Source organism: Chiloscyllium plagiosum, unplaced genomic scaffold, assembly GCF_037043375.1.
Source record: "Chiloscyllium plagiosum isolate Xiang-an unplaced genomic scaffold, Cpla_swu_hap1 HiC_scaffold_8, whole genome shotgun sequence".
Lineage (NCBI taxonomy): Eukaryota > Metazoa > Chordata > Chondrichthyes > Orectolobiformes > Hemiscylliidae > Chiloscyllium > Chiloscyllium plagiosum.
In genome coordinates this window covers 104202638-104220789 of record NW_028270146.1, presented here as the reverse complement: position 1 = coordinate 104220789, position 18152 = coordinate 104202638, and the positions used below count along the sequence as shown (strand labels likewise).

At 41.1% G+C, this 18152-nt stretch overlaps 1 protein-coding gene across 7 annotated transcripts in view; it reads left to right on the top strand.

The window, feature by feature from the left end:
* The window catches only part of numb (NUMB endocytic adaptor protein), a 216142-nt gene that overhangs the window by 35344 nt on the left and 162646 nt on the right, over positions 1-18152 (top strand). Inside the window, exon 1 of one of the 7 annotated variants that reach the window (XM_043698378.2) lies at positions 1315-1451. The exons of the other annotated variants lie outside the window; for them this stretch is intronic. The gene's annotated coding sequence lies outside the window, so the exon portion shown is untranslated. Of the gene's footprint in view, positions 1-1314; positions 1452-18152 lie in introns of those variants that run through there. 7 annotated transcript variants of the gene reach the window in all.

Sequence of the window (18152 nt, the reverse complement as noted above, 5' to 3'; positions counted from 1 at the left end):
TAAGGTCGTATGGTTGTCAGCTCCCATAACGAAGCTGAGGTGTGCCTCCTCCAGTTTGCATGTGGCCTTGTTTTGACAGTGGAAGAGGCTCAGGCTGGACATGTTGGGGGAGTGGGAGGGGGAGTTCAAATGGCTGGCAACCAGAAGGTGGACTTGGTTGGAGTGTACAGACCATCGATGTTACCTGAACAGGATCCCGAGTTTGCGCTCGGTCTCTCCGATGTAGAGAAGACCACAGCAAGAGCAACGGATGCAATAAATCAGGTTAGAGGAAATGCAGGAGTGGAATGATTCTTTGGGGCTTTGGATGGAGCCGTGGTGATTCTGCACCTGGATGGTTTTAGTCTCCTTATCTGAGTTAGCATGTACGTGTCATAGAGGGAGGGCAACATAATGTCAGAGACTAATCCCTGCGTTAGCTATATTGAATGAAGAAGAGGGATAGACCAGATTGATTCTGTATTCTTTTGGGTTTTGAGGAATGAGTTAATCAGATTACAATTTGCAAAAAATGTTTCCAGGATGTAACAGAATGGATATGGATAGGATGTTTACTTTGACTGGTGAGTATTGAGCCAGAGGAACAAGTCTCAGAAAAGGGAGTAGGCCATTTAAGACTGAGATGTAGAAGTCTGCCTCGGAGTGTATTGAATCTTTAGAATTCTGTACCCCAGAAGGCTGTGGAGAGTCATTTTGCAGGTTCAACATGGAAGAAAATTTCTGGAGACTGATGATACCAAGGGGTGCAGGAATAATGAAGGTCTGGATTGTAGATGATCACATGATATAGAATGATGGCTCAATGGGCTGAATGGCCTACATCTATGCCTGTCTATAATTAACTAAATGTTTATGAAAATGTATATGATTGGCTGTAGTTTGATCCTACATTGAGTGGCATTCATGATTTGTAATATGTATGCTATCGTTGGGACAGACTCTTTCAGCCTTTCCTGAAATCAAAATATTGCAGCTGAACCCTGACTAGCCTTCTCCCAGCACACACAAATGGCAGAGGATTATAAATGTCACAGGTGCCTTTGTTGAATGTTTATTTTGTTTCTTTTCTCCTCCTCCCCCACCTCCAACCTCACACCCAACACATGACTTAGAGAATTCTTGTTTTGCAGGGGCACCAAGTTGCGTGCATCAGAATATTTTGCAATTGTGGTTTATTTCAGTTAAATTCACTGCTGGTCATCATGAAAATTGCTTAGTAATTTCACAACCTGAAATGTGATCTTTCTGTTGTAGTAAATATAGAACCATTACATCATCAGCCTGCTATGCACTTTATTTTAAACCATTTCCTGCTAACTGTTAATTTAGCAGTTCTGATTCCATGAATGCTTCCACAGTTTAAATTGTTCTCCAGTTTGTCATGAAGTGCGTCACAGAACGAAATTGTCTTGCGTTCATTTGATTCACCTCTTCACTGAAGGCTTCATGTTGTAAGTTCAGAGTTTGTCATGTGGCAGTTGGTGTGATGTTTGTTTTCTTTAAATGTCTTGGTTGTTGAATCTTTAGAGTTGTAAAATGGGTCATAAAATTAGTCTCTACTATAGATCCAATATCCTCTTTATACTGAAGTGGGTAAAACATCAGTGCTTAGATAGAAAACTTTCTTTACTGTGTTGCTTTGCTTTAAACATAAGTTGAGTATATTCCACTCTCTGCTGTGGAATTGATATCATTTACATTGAAACAGTCTGTACTTGCATAGTTGAATTTGCTTTAAAAATAAGGCTTGGTGACATGGGAATTCAAAAAGGAACTCCTGAACTGTCAGTCTTTGCTACATTTCCGTACTCTGTTGCCATCAGTGTTGAAGGTGCTTTCAGAAACTACATTGTCAGATTAGCTGCTGGTATATTGGTACCAGTGGAGAAGTTACAGCTCCTGATGTGTGATCCCTGTACAGTTGAGGACAAAGTCACTGCAACACACTTGCTTAATTCTGAGGTAACCTGGTTGTAAGAGATCCAAATGTCAGGAGCTCAAGATATATCTCAAAGCAACATACAAGCAACTAAATTGAAGCCATCAGAAATTGTGCAGCACTTTCGATTTGTCGGGAAAAAGGAATCCTGTATTTTGAGAACCTGTCAGCAGTAAATTCCTGATCAATATTTTGCTTCAGTGTTCATAGTGGAAATTACGAAATAATCCCAAAAGGGGGAAAGGAAATGGACAGAATAACTACTGCTGGAGAATAAGTGCTGGAATGCCCAATAAGTCACCTGGACCTGATGTAATGCATCCTAGAATATTGAAAGAAGTAGCTACAGAGATAATGGATACAATAATCCTTAGATTCCAGAGGATTGGAAAATTGCCAATGTAAAATCCTCTCTTTTTTTTAAGAAAGGAAAGGAGAGAGAAAAACAGCTATTAGCCAGTTAGACGCGTTTAAGATCATGAGAGGCATGGATAGGGTGAATGCGCTCACTGTTTTTTTTCCCCAGGGTTGGGGAATCGAACTATAGGGCATCAGTTTAAGTTGGAGGAGAATGAATAAATGGAAATCTGAAAGGCTTTTTTTTTACACAGTGGTATGCATATGGAATGATCAACCAGCAGGAGTGGCAGAGGCGGGTGTATTAACAACATTTAAAGGGCGTTTGGACAAATACATAGATAGGAAAGGTTTAGAAGGATATGGGCCAAGTGCAGGGAAATGGGGTTAGCGTTGATAGATATTTTGGGCCAAAGGTCCTGTCTCCATGCTGTAGGACTCTATGACTCCTAAACGTTAGGGAGGCCTTGCTGAAACTGTACAAGTTACTTATCAGATCACATTTGCAATACGGTGAACATTTTTGGGCCTCTTATCCAAGGAAAAACATATTTACCTTTTTGGAGTCAATCAGCCAAGATTTATGAAGCAAGATTTATGGAGAGGGTGTCTTATAAGGAGAAGATAAATAAGTTGGGCCTGAACTCAGTGGAGTTTAAAGAAAAGACAGCTGATCTTATTGAAACAAACAGGATTCTTAGCAGACTTGACAAGGTAGACACAGAGGTTGTCTCCCCTTGTGGGAGAGTCTATGATCAGATAGTCTAATCTCAGAATAAGGGATCATAAGTTTAAGTTGGAAGTGAGATTTTTTTTCTGAGAGCTGTTAATCTACTGCATTCTTTCCTGCAGCAGGCTGAAGAAGTTGGGTCACTAAGTATATTCAAGATTGAGGTACAGATTTTAAATCCGTAAAGGAATAAGGGTTATGGGGAAAAGGCTCAGGAAAGTGCCATTGAAGATCATTAAAACAACCATGACCTCGTTGTATGGTGTCACAGATTTGATAAGCCGAATGGACTACTTCTGCTTTTCCATCTTAGATTGTTAAAAGCGAAGGATGTCAAAGGGTGAGTAGAGGATGACAGTATGGTTTTGAAGTAGAGGATCGGCATAATCATGTTGAATAGTGGGCCAAATGGCCAGCTCTTATAATTTGTAATTTTTTTTGGAGTAAGAATATTTATAATCAGGCAGGGAAAGAGTTAAGTTGTGAAACGAGGTTCAGCTAAGCACGACTCAGATCAGATAATAACTTGTAGTTAACAATGGGGTGCTAGAGGCAAGGGTAATGGGTTAACAAGGTGGAAAAGCATTCATAATGTAGAGCCATTTGACAATATTGGAAGCATTCACTATGCAATGTCAGCTAACAAGGGGAAAAGTATCCATTGTATGAATACAGTTAACAAGGTTAAGAATATGCATTGTGTAACAGTAAAGGGCTTGGTCTCTGCTGTTGATACTTGTGGATTGTAATGGTCACCCAATTAATATGTATGTTGCCTTATCTGGATGCTCCTCCCTGTAAAATGACTATATAGTTCATTGAGAAATTGTTCTTCCAGAGAAGACCGAGGACTCGTGTCACTGTGCGTGTGGGCAATTGTTCTCTCGCCCTCCAAGGCCTGAAATAAAGATGAAGGAGTAAAACTATGCCGGGGGAACCGGGACGAAAGGAGAATACCCTATCAAATCTCCTCTTGGCCAGCTCCTTCTATTTTGTATCTTTCTGGAGAATACCTATCAAATCTCATCTCGATCTTCTCTAAGGGGGAAACAATCTCGGCTTCTGCAATCTTCCCACAAAACTGTAGATCTTTATCTTTGGAAACATAACTGTGAATTTTTGTCTGTTCTTTCGAAGCCTTCACATCTTCCTAAAGTGTGGTGGCCTAGAATTGGACATAAATAGTCTTGTTAAAAACTTAACTCATAGCTTATAGAAAGGTTTCTGATGGATTCCTTGCCTTTCCATTTCAGTCTTTATTTATAAAACATAGGAACATCCCTAGATGTTTTGTTTAACCACTGTGCCAATCTGTGCTGTCTTTTTCCACACTTTACAAATATCCCAAGATCTTTTTCTTCTTGTAGCCTATATTTTTTTATTCACCCTCTAATTTCTACTGGAGCATAATTACATCAGTCACTTTGACCTACTTGTCTGGAGTTGATTATTCCAGCGCTGTTCTGGCTTCCCACTTCCTTCTTAGATAAATGTCAACTTGTCTAAAACTCTGTTGCCCGTCTCTTGTTACAAATGTCATTTATCCATCACCTCTTTGCTTGCTCATCTTCCTTGGCCTCTGTCTCTCAATGCCTCAATTTAAAGATGCCCTAATGCTCATCTCAAATCCCCTTCCATTGCCTTACCTGTAAGGATGAAGAGAAAAGAACTTGCTTAAATTAGGTAAAACTATAATTGGAATTATAAACAACTGCGATAGTGAAATATATGCATCCTCGTTTCAGTAAGACAGGAGTGTAACAACTGACACTTAGACAATGCGGTTAATATACAAGAATTTAACAGCAATATCCATTTTTAAAAAAACTTGAAAGACATTTTTGATACTATGTGGTAATGGGGAAAATCGTACAAGGTAACAAAAATCTTGGTTAAAAACTTGTTACTTTGGAGCATCTTGAAATAGAAGAGCCAGGTGTTCATAGGGAAATCTTTAGCTAATGTTTTGGAGAATTGCAGCTGAACTGATTGAAATTGGCATTGTGCAAGAGACCAAACCCAAGATGGTGACTGAGTAGGATTCCTGAACTGGAGCTCGTTCTGCTCCATCCATTTCTTTTCTTTTATTCTGTCCTTTCGTATTTCTTTTCCTTTCTCTTTTACCTGCTATCCTTGGGCAGCATTGGTGATGTCTGGGGTGAAATCCAGCATAGGCTCAAGCTCTGGGCCTCAAGGTGAAGCCTAGCACAGTTTGGGTTAGAAGGACTGTTATTCTGAGCTCTTATTTCTCTATCTTTAAATTTTTTTCTGGACTTTTAATTTTCCTAATTTTAAAAACGTTTTCCTCCAGAATTTGTATTGAACAACCTGTATCTAAGGTAGGGCCATAAATGGTGACTTGTAAACTTTTCACTCTACTCATGTGAGCACATGACAAGAAAACCAATTCATTAAGATCAGAATTCGAGAAAGCTGCATATGTTTGCTTGACTGTTTCAGAAATCACCTAAGATTGATGCCCTTTGGCATTGTTCTGGAGTTGACTTTTCCCAGGAAGTTTCAATTTCATTGTATTCATGAATTCAGTTGAGATTTTATGACAAATGGACAGCTTCATGGCCATATTTTATTTATAGTTTTTTTTTGTTTGCAACTGAAGCAAGTTATAGCTCCTTGTAGTCCATTTGATGAGCACTTTGCCCAAGGGCAGCTCTTTGACTGTGCTGATGCTTTTTTTTTGTCAGTGGTAGTTTGTCATTGGCTTCTACTGTCAGGGGCAGAGCCAGGAGACAGGTGCCAAGTCTACCTTAGCTTGAATAGAAGTTAAATCTATGCAGTTGGGAATGTTAGAAACTGTAGACTAGCTGTCTGGCTAACTGTACCAGTGTGATTTCCTGTTCTCTGGAGTATTTGTCCATGCCTCTAACGTTCTAGATCAGTTACATGATCCTGATGTCACCATTCCCCATACTGAACAACGTTTGCAGGAAATGTTAAACCAACATTATGTTAATGAACTACCCACCAGAAAGAGCAGGCTATTTTCATCTAAATTACAAAAGCTATGAATTCTGGAGCTGCTTTAAAACTCAAAAAGCAAAACTCAGCCCTCTGTTAAAAAGAGCTTTGAGTTATGGAATTATACTTCTGATCTCATACCTGGAATGTGTCAATGGCTTATGGAGTTAAGACTTGTAGTGTCTTGAACTACAGTGTTAGACTTAATATTTTAACCATGTGTTGAATTCATCAAGTGCAGTCCTGTTCATAGACATGCAAATCTGTCTCACGCAAATGAATTGACGCAATTCTGCAGAAGTGTAGCTATGTAGAACCATTTCAACCAATGTAGAATCATAGAGTCCCAACAGACCATTCAACACATTGAGTCCACACCAACTGTTGTTAGTGATTCTGTAAGGTAGGATTATATGTGTTTGGAGAGGCAAGGAATGCTTGGGGGTAGTCAGCATGGTTTTGCAAGGGAAATCATGCCTCACAAACTTGATTGTATTTTTTTGAGGAAGTAACCAAGAAGATTGAGGAAAAGCAGTAGACGTTGTTTATTTGGGGTTTTGTAAAACCTTTGATAATGTTCTGCATGGTAGACTAATTATTAAAATTACATCATTTGATTCAGGGTGAGCGTGCCAATTGGATACAAAATTGGCTTAATGGCAGGAACAGGACATGGTGGTGGAGGGTTGTCTTTCAGACTGGAAGCCTGTGACCAGAGATGTTCCACAGGGACTGGTGCTGCGTCCACTTTTGTTTCTTATTCATATTAATGATTTAGATGAGAATATAGAAGGCATAGTTAGTAAGTTTGTGGATGACACAAAAATGAATGGTGTACTGCAGTGAAGAAGGTTCTCTAGGATTAGAAAGAGATCTTGATCAATTGGGTCAATGGGCTGTAGAGTGGCAGATTGAGCTTAATCTGGATAAATGTGAAATTATTGTATTTTGGTAAAGCAAACAAGGGGAAGACTTATACAATTCAAAGCAGTGCCCTAGGTAGTGTAGAACAGAAACAACGCTGGGTAGAAATACATAATTCTTTTGAAATTTGCTTAACATGTAGAAATGGAGGTTAAAAAGGTGTTTAGCACGCTTGCCTTTATTGCACAGCCCTTTGATTGGGATTGCATTGGGATGTTATGTTAAGGTTGTACAAGACATTGGTGAGGCCTCTTGTGGAGTACTGTGTCCAGTTCTGGCCACCCTGTTATAGGAAGAGGAGAGGGCTCAGAAGAAATTTACTCGGATGTTGCCAGGAATTGAGGGTTAGTGGTTATAAGAGGAGGCTGGGATTTCTTTCCCTGGAGAATAGGAGGTTGAGGAGGTAGAGGTTTATAAAACCATGAGGTGTACAGAAAGTGAATGCTAGGTGTCTTTTTCTGGGGGATTTTCAAGACTAGGGGGCATAATTTTAAGGTGAAGGGATAAATATTTAAACAAGACGCGAGGGGCAATTTTTGTTTTTTTACAGTGTGGTTTGTGTGTGGAATGAACTTGCAGAGGTGAGTGGTGGATGCAGGTACAGTTCCAACATTTAAAAGACATTTGGATAAGAAAGGAGGGATCTGGGCCAAGCACAAGCAGATGGAACTAATTTAGTTTGGGATTATGGTCGACATGGACTCGTTGGACTGAATGGTCTGTTTCTTTGCAGAATGACTCTGACCCCTCTGAAGAGCATTCCACCGAGACCCACCCTTCTATTCTTGCTTTTCATATGGCTAATCTACCTAGCCTACACTACAGACACAATGGGCAATTTAGCATGGCCAGTCCACCGAATCTGTACATTTTTGAAGTATGGAAGGAAACCAGAGCACCCGGAGGAAATCCTGCAGTCTAGAGGAGAATGTGCAAATTCCACACAGACAGTCGCATAAGTTGGAATCGAACCTGGGTCCGTGGCGCTGTGCTAGCCACAAATACATTTGATGTGTAAAAATCAAATGGTTAGTCAAAACTTGAACTCAAGACTAGAAATTCAAGGCATAATTTAGATACGTACTACTCCAGACAAAGAGAATTCTGTGTTGGAGTGTAGTAATTATTCCATTGACATCTTGCAGTCATGATACAGATGGAGTTTCAAGATGAGCTGAATTGCTTTCTGAAGTTAAAACTGAACTGGTTCCAATTTCAGTTTGAATGCACTCAGCACATGTGATGATGAATTAAAATGCTGGTATGGATATTGCAGGCCAGTACTTGAATAAGAGCAACAATATGTTCCTTGTCCCATTCTCTGTTTTTAACCAGCAAATAGGCACTTATTTAGATCCCAGCCTTAGATTGTACTGAGGCCAAGATGCTGCTACAAACAGAAGAATTATTGGGGAAATATGGACTGTTGCTATTATTCAGAGACAAAAAGAACTGCAGATGTTTGAACCCAAAGTAGATCAGCAGAAGGATGGAAAAACTCCTAGCCAGGTAGCATACATGGAGAAGTTGACGTCCTGGGTATAACCCTCCTTCAGGAATGGAGATGGGGTTAAGGGGAACTGCACATAAAGAGAGGGGTAGAGTGATGAGGTAGTGAAGATGAACACAGGGGGTGGATACAACCTGGTTGGTTGACGGGAGAGATGGATCTGGTTGGTGGTGGAATAGAAGGGAATAGGCAGGACTGGAAAGGGAGATGGGGGATAGCAAGGTAGGTTATTTGAACTTAATGTCGAGTCCTCCGGACTGCAGGCTGTCCAGGCAGAAGGTAAGGGCTTTTGCCCAAAACATTGATTCTCCTGCTCCTTGGATGCTGCCTGAGTGGCTATGCTTTTCCAGCACTACACTCTTCGACTCTGATCTCCAGCATCTGCAGTCCTCACCTTCTCCTCGAAGATAAGATGTTGTTCATTCAAGCCTGACCTCCCAGTCACCACCCATTTCAATTCTCCTTCTCACGCCTCCTCCAATATGCCCATCCTCAGCCTCCTCCATTCCCACAGTGAATCAGACTGCAAATTGAAGAACAACACCTTATCTTCCACCTGAGCAGCCTACATCCCGAAACACTCAATATTGAGTTCTCCAATTTCAAGTAAGTTTCCTATCCATCCCTTGACTCCCTTTTCAGCCCCACCTCCTCCCTTCTATTCCACCAGCTGACTCTTCCCTCCAGCTTCCAACCAGATCCATCTTTCCCTTCGACTGATCAGGTCATACCCACCATTTGTGTTCACCTATCACTACCGCACCATTCTCCCCCCAACCACCAAATCTGCAGTTCTCCCTATCCCAACTCAATTCCTGAAGAAGGGTTATACCCGAAATATTGAATTCTCCATCTCCTGATGCTGCCTGGCTTGCTGTGTTCTGTCAGCCTCCTGCTTGTCTATTGTTGCTGTTATTCAAGCAAGAATAAACTTTCTCTTTTACCTCCAGCCCATGATGCCATCATATCACAAAGATTAATCTGATTTGAGAGCGATCAAGTGCATTGTTGTATGGAACTATTCTGCACTCCTCCTCTCCATACTCACTTCCAAGTATTATGCCATGCTGTGATGATGACTAGTCCTAAGTGCTATTTAGTATCTCACCTGGGAGTCCATTGTTTACGTAAAATGAGACCATGAAAGTCACCATGCTTATTTGAGCTTCATTGTGACATGGTCATTCCTGCGTTTTTCCAATCAGTATGGATAATGATAGAATGGAAACCTAAGGTTGAATCTTTTACTTCCTTCAGGTTCCCACAAACTAACATGACTATATTGAAAACAAAAAATGCTGAAAAATCACAGTGAGTTCGGCAGCATTCACGGACAGAGCAAGCTAACGTTTTGAGTCTAGATGACTCTTCATCAGAGCTAATGTGAAGTGTGGATGGGGTAGATTTCATGCAATAATTTGGAGGTGGCGTGCTGGGGGAGAAAGGGTGCTGATAATGCAGATTAAACGATTGGAATGTGAGAATAGCAGAACAATGGTCTGTCCAACTGCCAAGCTAGAAAGAACAGATTGCCCCCACCAGTGGGACCAGGGGGAGAGATGACATGGTGACATAGTCAAAAAAGGGAGGAAATCTGAAGGTGCTGAACTCGATATTAAGTGCAGAGAGTTGTACAGTGCCTCATCTGAAGATGAGATGTTGTTCCTCCAGTTTGTGCTGTCATTCACTGGAATATTGAAGCAAGCTGGGGACAGACAAGTGGGTATGTAAGCAGGATGCTGTTTGAAATGACTGACTACAGGAAGGTCAGGGTCACACTTGCACACAGACCAGAGGTGTTCTGCAAAGTGGTCATCCAGTCTACATTTGCTTTCTCCAATATAGGGTGGGCTACATTGGATGCAATGAACGCATAGACCAGATTGGAGGTGGTACGGTGAAATGCTGTTTAACCTGGAAAAACTGTTTAGGCTGTTGGATGGTGAGTCAGGAAAAGGAGAAGGTATTGAATTTTCTGTGGTTGCATTGGAAGGAGGGGTGGTGTTGGTGATCATCTATGAATGGACTAGTATGTACTGGAGGAAATTGTCCCTGAGAAATGCAGATTGGGGAGTAAGGGGAAGATGTGTTTGGTGGTAGTGTTCTGTGGGAAATATCTGAAATGGGCGAGGATGATCTTGAAGTGCAGACCCATTATTCCTGCCCCACAGAACTTATTTCCTCCTTTCCTGATATGATTTTCTATACTTTTGTCCAGTCCCTTGCCACTTACATCTGTAATTTGTCTGATGCTTTACATCAGTTTCAGAACTTTTAGTTTACAGATACCTGCCACACTGCACAATGGATGTTCAATCCCTTTACGTGCCTATCTCTTATCAGGATGGTCTCGGGTCTCGGTGCTGCTTCCTCGAGAGAAGGTCTGAAACATCTCCATCCAACACCACCCTCCTCTGCTAGGTGAGCTTCTCCTCACCTTGAACACTTCTCCTTTAAAGTCTCTCACTTTTTTCAGATCAACGATGTGGACATGGGTATGTGCAGGGCCCCAATTATGTCTGTTTCTTTGTGGGCTTTCCCTGTTCCAACATTCCCTGTTCCAATATTACTTGGGCTATGCATATGCATGCACATGATTCTTTTTCTGGTACATTGATTCTGTTTCCCTCTCTTGCCTGGAATAGGAAAATGTTTAAAATCAATTTTGCTTCCAGTATCCACTCTGTCTTCACCTGATCCATCTTTAACTCCTCCCTTCCCATACATGACATTTCAGTTTCCATTTCTGGAGATTGGCTGGCCACTGATATCCATTGCAAACCCACCGACTCCCACAGCTACTGTAGCTAGACAGCCTCACACCCTGCTTCCTGCAAGGAGTCCATCCCATTCTCCCAGTTGCTCCTTCTCTATAGGGAACCCCAGAAATGTCCGGCTTTTTTTTCCTCTGCCGAGTGTTCCCTGCTACTGTAGTTGAGGACCCTCAGCCGGGTCTGACCCATTGCCCCCATTTCTGCCCTCATTGCCTCCCTCCCACTACACTGATAGGGTCCCCCACTCGATACTTTCCACCCCACCGACCGCTGCATCTGAAGGATCATAAACCCCCATTTTTCACCACCTCCAGTGGGATTCCACATTCAGATGCATATTCTGCTCCCCTCCCTTGTGTTATGGACCAGGCCAGACTCCTCAAAACATTTCAAGAAGATAACCCAGACCCTAACTTTGCATTTGTTTTAAGCAAGTGCGCAGTGGATGTTTCAGGAGAAAATCAGCTGGTCAAACCACTTACTTTTAAACAAAATGGAATTTATTGACATGATTACTGAATGAAACACACAGAATATAAAAGAGAATATACCAAATAACTTATCTGAAAACCCAACAGACTGTCCCAACTTAATGATGCAGTTCCAAATTACTTGTAAGAATCCCCATAAACACCCTTTGGCACAAAAGGTCAAATCAAACAAGATCTTACAGGCTTGAAGTGAGTGAGAGAGAGAGCGACTCCAGCAGCCTTTTCTTCTCTCACACATCCACACTCACTGCTGCATTAAACCAACCCCTTAAAAAAAGCTGCTAGAACTGGCCACTCCCCTTTTATGATACAAGGATTTTTCAAAACCTGAAAGCCCCCTGCCTGAGGCAGTATCTGTTGGCTGTAAACAAATTGGCCCTAAAATCCATCCAAACTCAAGACTGGTCAGGGCCTTGTGTCATTTACAATCTGTCTGGGGAAAAAAAAACCAAGAACAACCTAACCTTGCTAATGGAGCAGCTTTGTCTCACTTGTCTGTGTTCCACAGGGATTGTTCCTTCTGGGATACCGTGATCTGCTGATCCAGACCAGCACCTTTCCATACTTTCACGGCACCTTCCAGACAATCGTATAAGGTGTAACATTTGCCTTTTTACTTCCTCCCTCCTCACCATCCTCTTTAATTGCTGCCAGACCTGCTGAATTTGTCTAGCATTCTGTTTTGGTTTGATTTCCAGTATCCGTTGTTCTTTGCTTTTTCATTATGATGTTGAGCCTGAATTTTAAATGGCATTTCAGGCACCTGTCATGGAATAAATTGAAAATGTGCTACAAATATTCAAAGGATCACTATAACTAGCAAAGTAGAGTTACTGAATCAGTCACATGTACTTATTCTGTATTTTGTGAAGTCAAAGGAGGTTACAGCTAATTAACTCAAGGCTGCCAGCATTTTCTTCTGAGGGTTGGTGTGGGCTTGATGGGCCAAATGGCCTGTTTGTAGGGATTCTATTATTTGTTTGTAATTATTGTCTTCAGCTCAGTTCTTGAGCTTATTGTTTAATATCTTTTCAAGCATTGTTTAATTTCTGTTTCAGCAATCATTTTGTGGCAGAGAATTCCTTGTTGTAACATCGTCTGTTCAAAGCATTATTGTCTCTCCATCTTTCGTGGTTATAGTTTTATGTCCTTGTATAATCTCTTGAGCAGTGGAAATAATCTATCAAAATGTACCCTTGCATAACTCATCAAAATGTCTGAGAGCTTTATCAAAACATGCCTTTTGTCTGTGTGGTGTTGCTTCCAACAAAGGTATTGTCTGATTTTAAGTAATTTGCATATCAAATGTAACCTGTAATACTGCATAGTGTGCTAATAATTGACTCGGAGACACAAATGTTTGGGTGCAGTTGTGTGTCAGTGGAGAAGTTATGTCAAGCCATTTTTAGATAGTGTTAACACTGGCATGGCAAAGTGGCTCAGCGGTTAGCTCTTCTGCTTCACACATTTGGGACCTGGGTTCCGTTCCACTTTTGGGTGACTGTCTGTGTGGAGTTTGCAACTTCTCTGCGTGGGTTACTTCTCGTGTTCCAGTTTTCTCCCACACTCTGAAGATGTGCAGGCAAGATGAATTGGCTGTGCTAAATTGCCCATAGTATCCAGGGATGTGCAGAGTAAGTGGATTAGCCATGGGAAATGCAGGGTTACAGCGAGGCAGTGCGTGGGGGACTTCAGAAGTCAGTGTGGACTTGATGGGCCAAATAGGCTGCTCCCGCACTGTAGGGCTTCTGTGATTTCCTACCATGCATTAAGTACAGCTCTACTTGAAGTTTGATTTAAATGCAGCATTGATAAAGCATATGCTTTGCAGTCCTTAACTGATTTTGAATTTGAATTTGAATTTGGCCATGTTGTTCCAAGTGAATAAAATAACTGATCTGATAAATTAGATTGCTGCCTGAAGCACAAAATACTATTTTATTTGTGCTAATTTGATTAAAGAGGGAGTTGAGATGAATATTGAACCCAGTTTTGGAGCATTTATGGACAAGGGCGAATACTCTATTAGTATCAAATTCCTCACAAATTGCACACAGTGAGGGTTCAAATTCTAGCTGTAGTTTAAAGAATGACAAGGCTGGAGGCACCTTGGCTAATGATGACAGCTGTATTTTGTTTACACTGTTTTCTTTCAGCTGAAGTTATACCACCCTCTGAACCAGGTAGCTTTACCAGCTGACAAATACATTCACGAGTTGGAGGGAAGAGATCTTTGAAGAAATCTTGATATTATAATAACAGAATGAGACTAAGTACTGGAGCTTAGGGGTAGAAACGGTGATAGATTTGGAAATCAAAAGGTAGTTAGGCATTCTTCAACTCAGCTCCATTGGCAAATTATCAGTAAAGTCCATCATAATTCAAAAAGGCAGCAGAACAGTTTTGGATGGGAAATAAATACTGGCCTGCCAGCAATACCCATGAGAGAATTAGAAAGAGAACTCACCTGGACCACAGAAGACAGGGTGGTAGGAGATGGAAAGTGTTCAGCCTGGAGGTCGGTAACCAATGGTGTTCCACAGGCATCTGTTCTGGGACCTCTGCTTTTTGTGATTTTTATAAATGGGTTCGAATGGATTGGCTAGAGAGACAGTTAGAGGCAATGAGGAATTTACAAGAGCAAGGGGTGTGATGGATGTCAGTTATAAGAAGGGGGAAAAGTTGCAGATACAGTCACATAGAAGGGTTAACTCCAGGAAAGCTAAAAGAGGTAGGCAAGTTGTGCTGGAGTCTTCTGTGACTATGATAGGTACGTTGGGTTCCAAGAGGTCGATTGCGTTGGGGACTCTCTAGTGGAAGGACAGAAAGGGAGGCTAGATTAGATTAGATTACTTACAGTGTGGAAACAGGCCCTTCGGCCCAACAAGTCTACATCGACCCTCTGAAGAACAACCCACCCAGACCCATTCCCCTACATTTACCCCTTCACCTAACACTACAGGCAATTTAGCATAGCCAATTTACCTAACCTGCACATCTTTGGACTGTGGGAGGAAACCAGAGCACCAGGACGAAACCCATGCAGACATGGGGGGAGAATGTGCAAACTCCACACAGACAGTCACCTGAGAGGGGCATTGAACCCGGGTCTCTGGCGCTGTGAGGCAGCAGCGCTAACCACTGTGCCACCGTGCTGCCCAGAGGGGGAGTGGCGTTTTTGATCAGGGATAGCATTACAGCTGTACTGAGGGAGGATATTGCTGGGAATATATCCTGGGAAGTTATTTGGGTGGAACTGAGAAATAAGAAATGGATGATCACCTTATTGGGATTGTATTATAGACCTCCTAATAGTCTATGGGAAATTGAGAAACAAACTTGTGAGGAGATCTCAGTTATCTGTAAGAATAATAGGGTGGTTATGATAGGGGATTTTAACTTTACAAACATATACTGGGACTGCCATAGTGTTAAAGATTTAGATGGAGAGGAATTTGTTAAGTGTGTGCAAGACAATTTTCTGATTCAGTATATGTGGATGTACCTACTAGAGAAGGTGCAAAACTTGACCTACTCTTGAGAAGTAAGACAGGTGACTGAGCTGTCATTGGGGGAGCACATAAGGGCTAGCAAGCATAATTCCATTAGTTTTAAAATAGTGATGGAAAATGATAGACCACATTTAAAAGTTGAAGTTCTAATTTGGAGGAAGGCTAATTTTGACGGTGTTAGGGAAGAATTTTCAAAAGCTGATTGGGGCAGATGTTCGCAGGTAAAGGGACGGCTGGAAAATGGGAAGCCTTCAGAAATGAGATAACGAGAATCCAGAGAAAGTATATTCCTGTTAGGGTGAAGGAAAGGCTGATAGGTGTAGGGAATGCTGGATGACTCAAAAAAATTGAGGGTTTGGTTAAGAAAAAGAAGGAAGCATATGTAAGGTATAGACAGGAGAGATCGAGTGAATCCTTCGAAGAGTATAAAGAAAGTAGGAATAAACTTATGAGGGAAATCAGGAGGACAAAAAGGGGACATGAGATAGCTTTGGCAAATAGAATTAAGGAGAATCCAAAGGGTTTTTACAAATACATTATGGACAAAAGGGTAATGAGGGAGAGAATCTGGCCCCTCAAAGATAAGCAAGGTCATCTTTGTGTGGAGCCACAGGAGATAGGGAAGATTCTAAACGAGTATTTTGCATCACTATTTACTGTGGAAAGCGACATGGAAGACATTGAATGTAGGGAAATAGATGGGTGAATCGAAAGCAGCTGTTCCCATTAGTTGAAGGATCAATAACAAGGGGGCATAATCTTAAAGTGAAAGGCAGCAGGTTTAGAAGGGGTTTGAGGAAAAAAAGTTTCAACCAGAAGTTAGTGGGAGTCTAGAATGCATTGCCTCACAACATTTAAAAGCTACTTGAAGTTTTAGAATGTGTCCAGAGTGGGAAAATGGACTAGTATAGATAGTATTATGTTTTTGATGTGCTGAAGGCTTCTTCTGTGCTGTATAATTCTGTGATAGGATAAGATAATTTTGCATGATCTGTTTTGTGTTTCATGTCAGAATGTAGTTTATTTTTATTCAATAGCTGATATGTTTTGCCTTTTTTTTCAAAATGTAATTGACTGAATCAGTTATTACAGTGCACGTGAAATCCAAAGTCTCTTTGTTCAGCAACACTCCCAGGATCTTATCACTAATTATGTAAGTCCTGCCCTGATTTGCCTTTCCAAAATGCAGCACCTCACATTTATCTGAATTAAAATCCATCTACCACTCATTTGCCCACCGAACCATTTGATCAAGATCTCGTATTCTGAGGTAACCTTTCTTGCTGTCCACTGCACCTCCAATTTTGGTGTCATCTGCAAACTTACTAACCATATCTTCTATGTTTATATCCAAACCATTTATACAAATGATGAAAAGCAGCGGACCCAGGACTTAGCCTTATGATACACCACTGGTCACAGGCCTCCAGTCTGAAAACTAACCCTCTTAACCCACTACTTATCATTGAGTTGTTCTGTATCCAAATTCCTCTATTCTGTGATCTAACCTTGCTAAAAAATCTACCATGCGAAACCTTGTTGAAAGCCTTACTGCTTTCCATATCGATCATCGACATTTCTGACATCAGCCCATTGTCAGGAATGAGGCTTATGGGCCAAAGGTGCTGAGAGATAAATGGGAGGGGGCTGGGAATACGATACATTGATGAAGGTGGGGGCGAAAGTGATAGGTCAGAGAGGAGAGTGGAGCAGATAAGTGAGAAGGAAGATGGCCAATGTTTATCTCTGTTTACCCGTAGCTGCGGTCTAATATCTTGTAATAAATAAGAATTCTTGTTGAGCACAGGAATTTAGTCTGTGCATTCTACCAGACTTGGTCTTGAAAGTCAGATAAATTTGAGATACTTTTTTTGAAATGAAGTCCTCAACGTTTGCTAAGACTTTGGGAAAGTGGACTTGATATATGGCACACTACCATAACACTCTGCCAATATTGTTACCTTCAATTCCATCTGCCCTAATTGTGTGTAATATCCTCTTGTTTGTATCTTAATTTTTTTTTTTGAAAATACAACTGCACTGCATCCACTGTTTCTTTATTTTCCAATCCTCACTGTTGGCATATATCCATGTTGGCTGAGTTTGTAGCTGTTTGTTACCATGAAAAGGCGTGACTTCTCTGCTGCTTGGGTGAGCTTAATTGATTTACTGTCTGGCAGCTAAAATAGAGTTTCCCAGTTGTGGGAGTTTACAATATTTAAGCGACTTTTAAACCCAGTTGGTGCTGCCAGATGTGCCATCATTTACTGTAATTGAGTATAGTCCTTTGTCAGCTTATTCTCTCCATTGGGATTCAGCAAAAGTTGTCGCCAATTGTACAACGAGGCCATTCTTAAAAATGGTTTAATGTTCCTGTTCTTCTCCTCCTCTGCTCCCAAGACAGCAGAAACCTCCTAATTCAAGCCCTTTTCACCATCTTGAAACCTAATGTCTGTCGGTGGCTCTCTCTTAGCAATAAGCAGCCTGAAAATTATGTTTTACTTGGCAATGCATTTACAAACTTGATCATTGTGATCACATTCCACGGGACAGCTGCCACTTAGATGTCAATGGACATAAAAATTATTGAAATTAGTTTGCAATCTGACATCTGCTTTAGATAAATCGTTTATTGTGAAAATTAGCTCCCAATGGGTAATGTGAACTGTGTGGATAATATGAGGGTGAAGAGCTGGCATTATTTTTTTCATTTATATAGGCAAACAATTTCCCTTTAATGAAGTGTCATTTACTCATGAGGTACCACAGCATTACACTGAAGAGACAAGTCATTAAAATATGAAACTGTCATTATAATTGCAGAGTTGGGTAACACTTAGCCTGACTTCAGCATTATATGCAGTGACATTTATATGGAACCTGTTATTTTGTTGTTGTCTTATGATTTAGAGAGTAGAAATAGGAGTCAACCAATA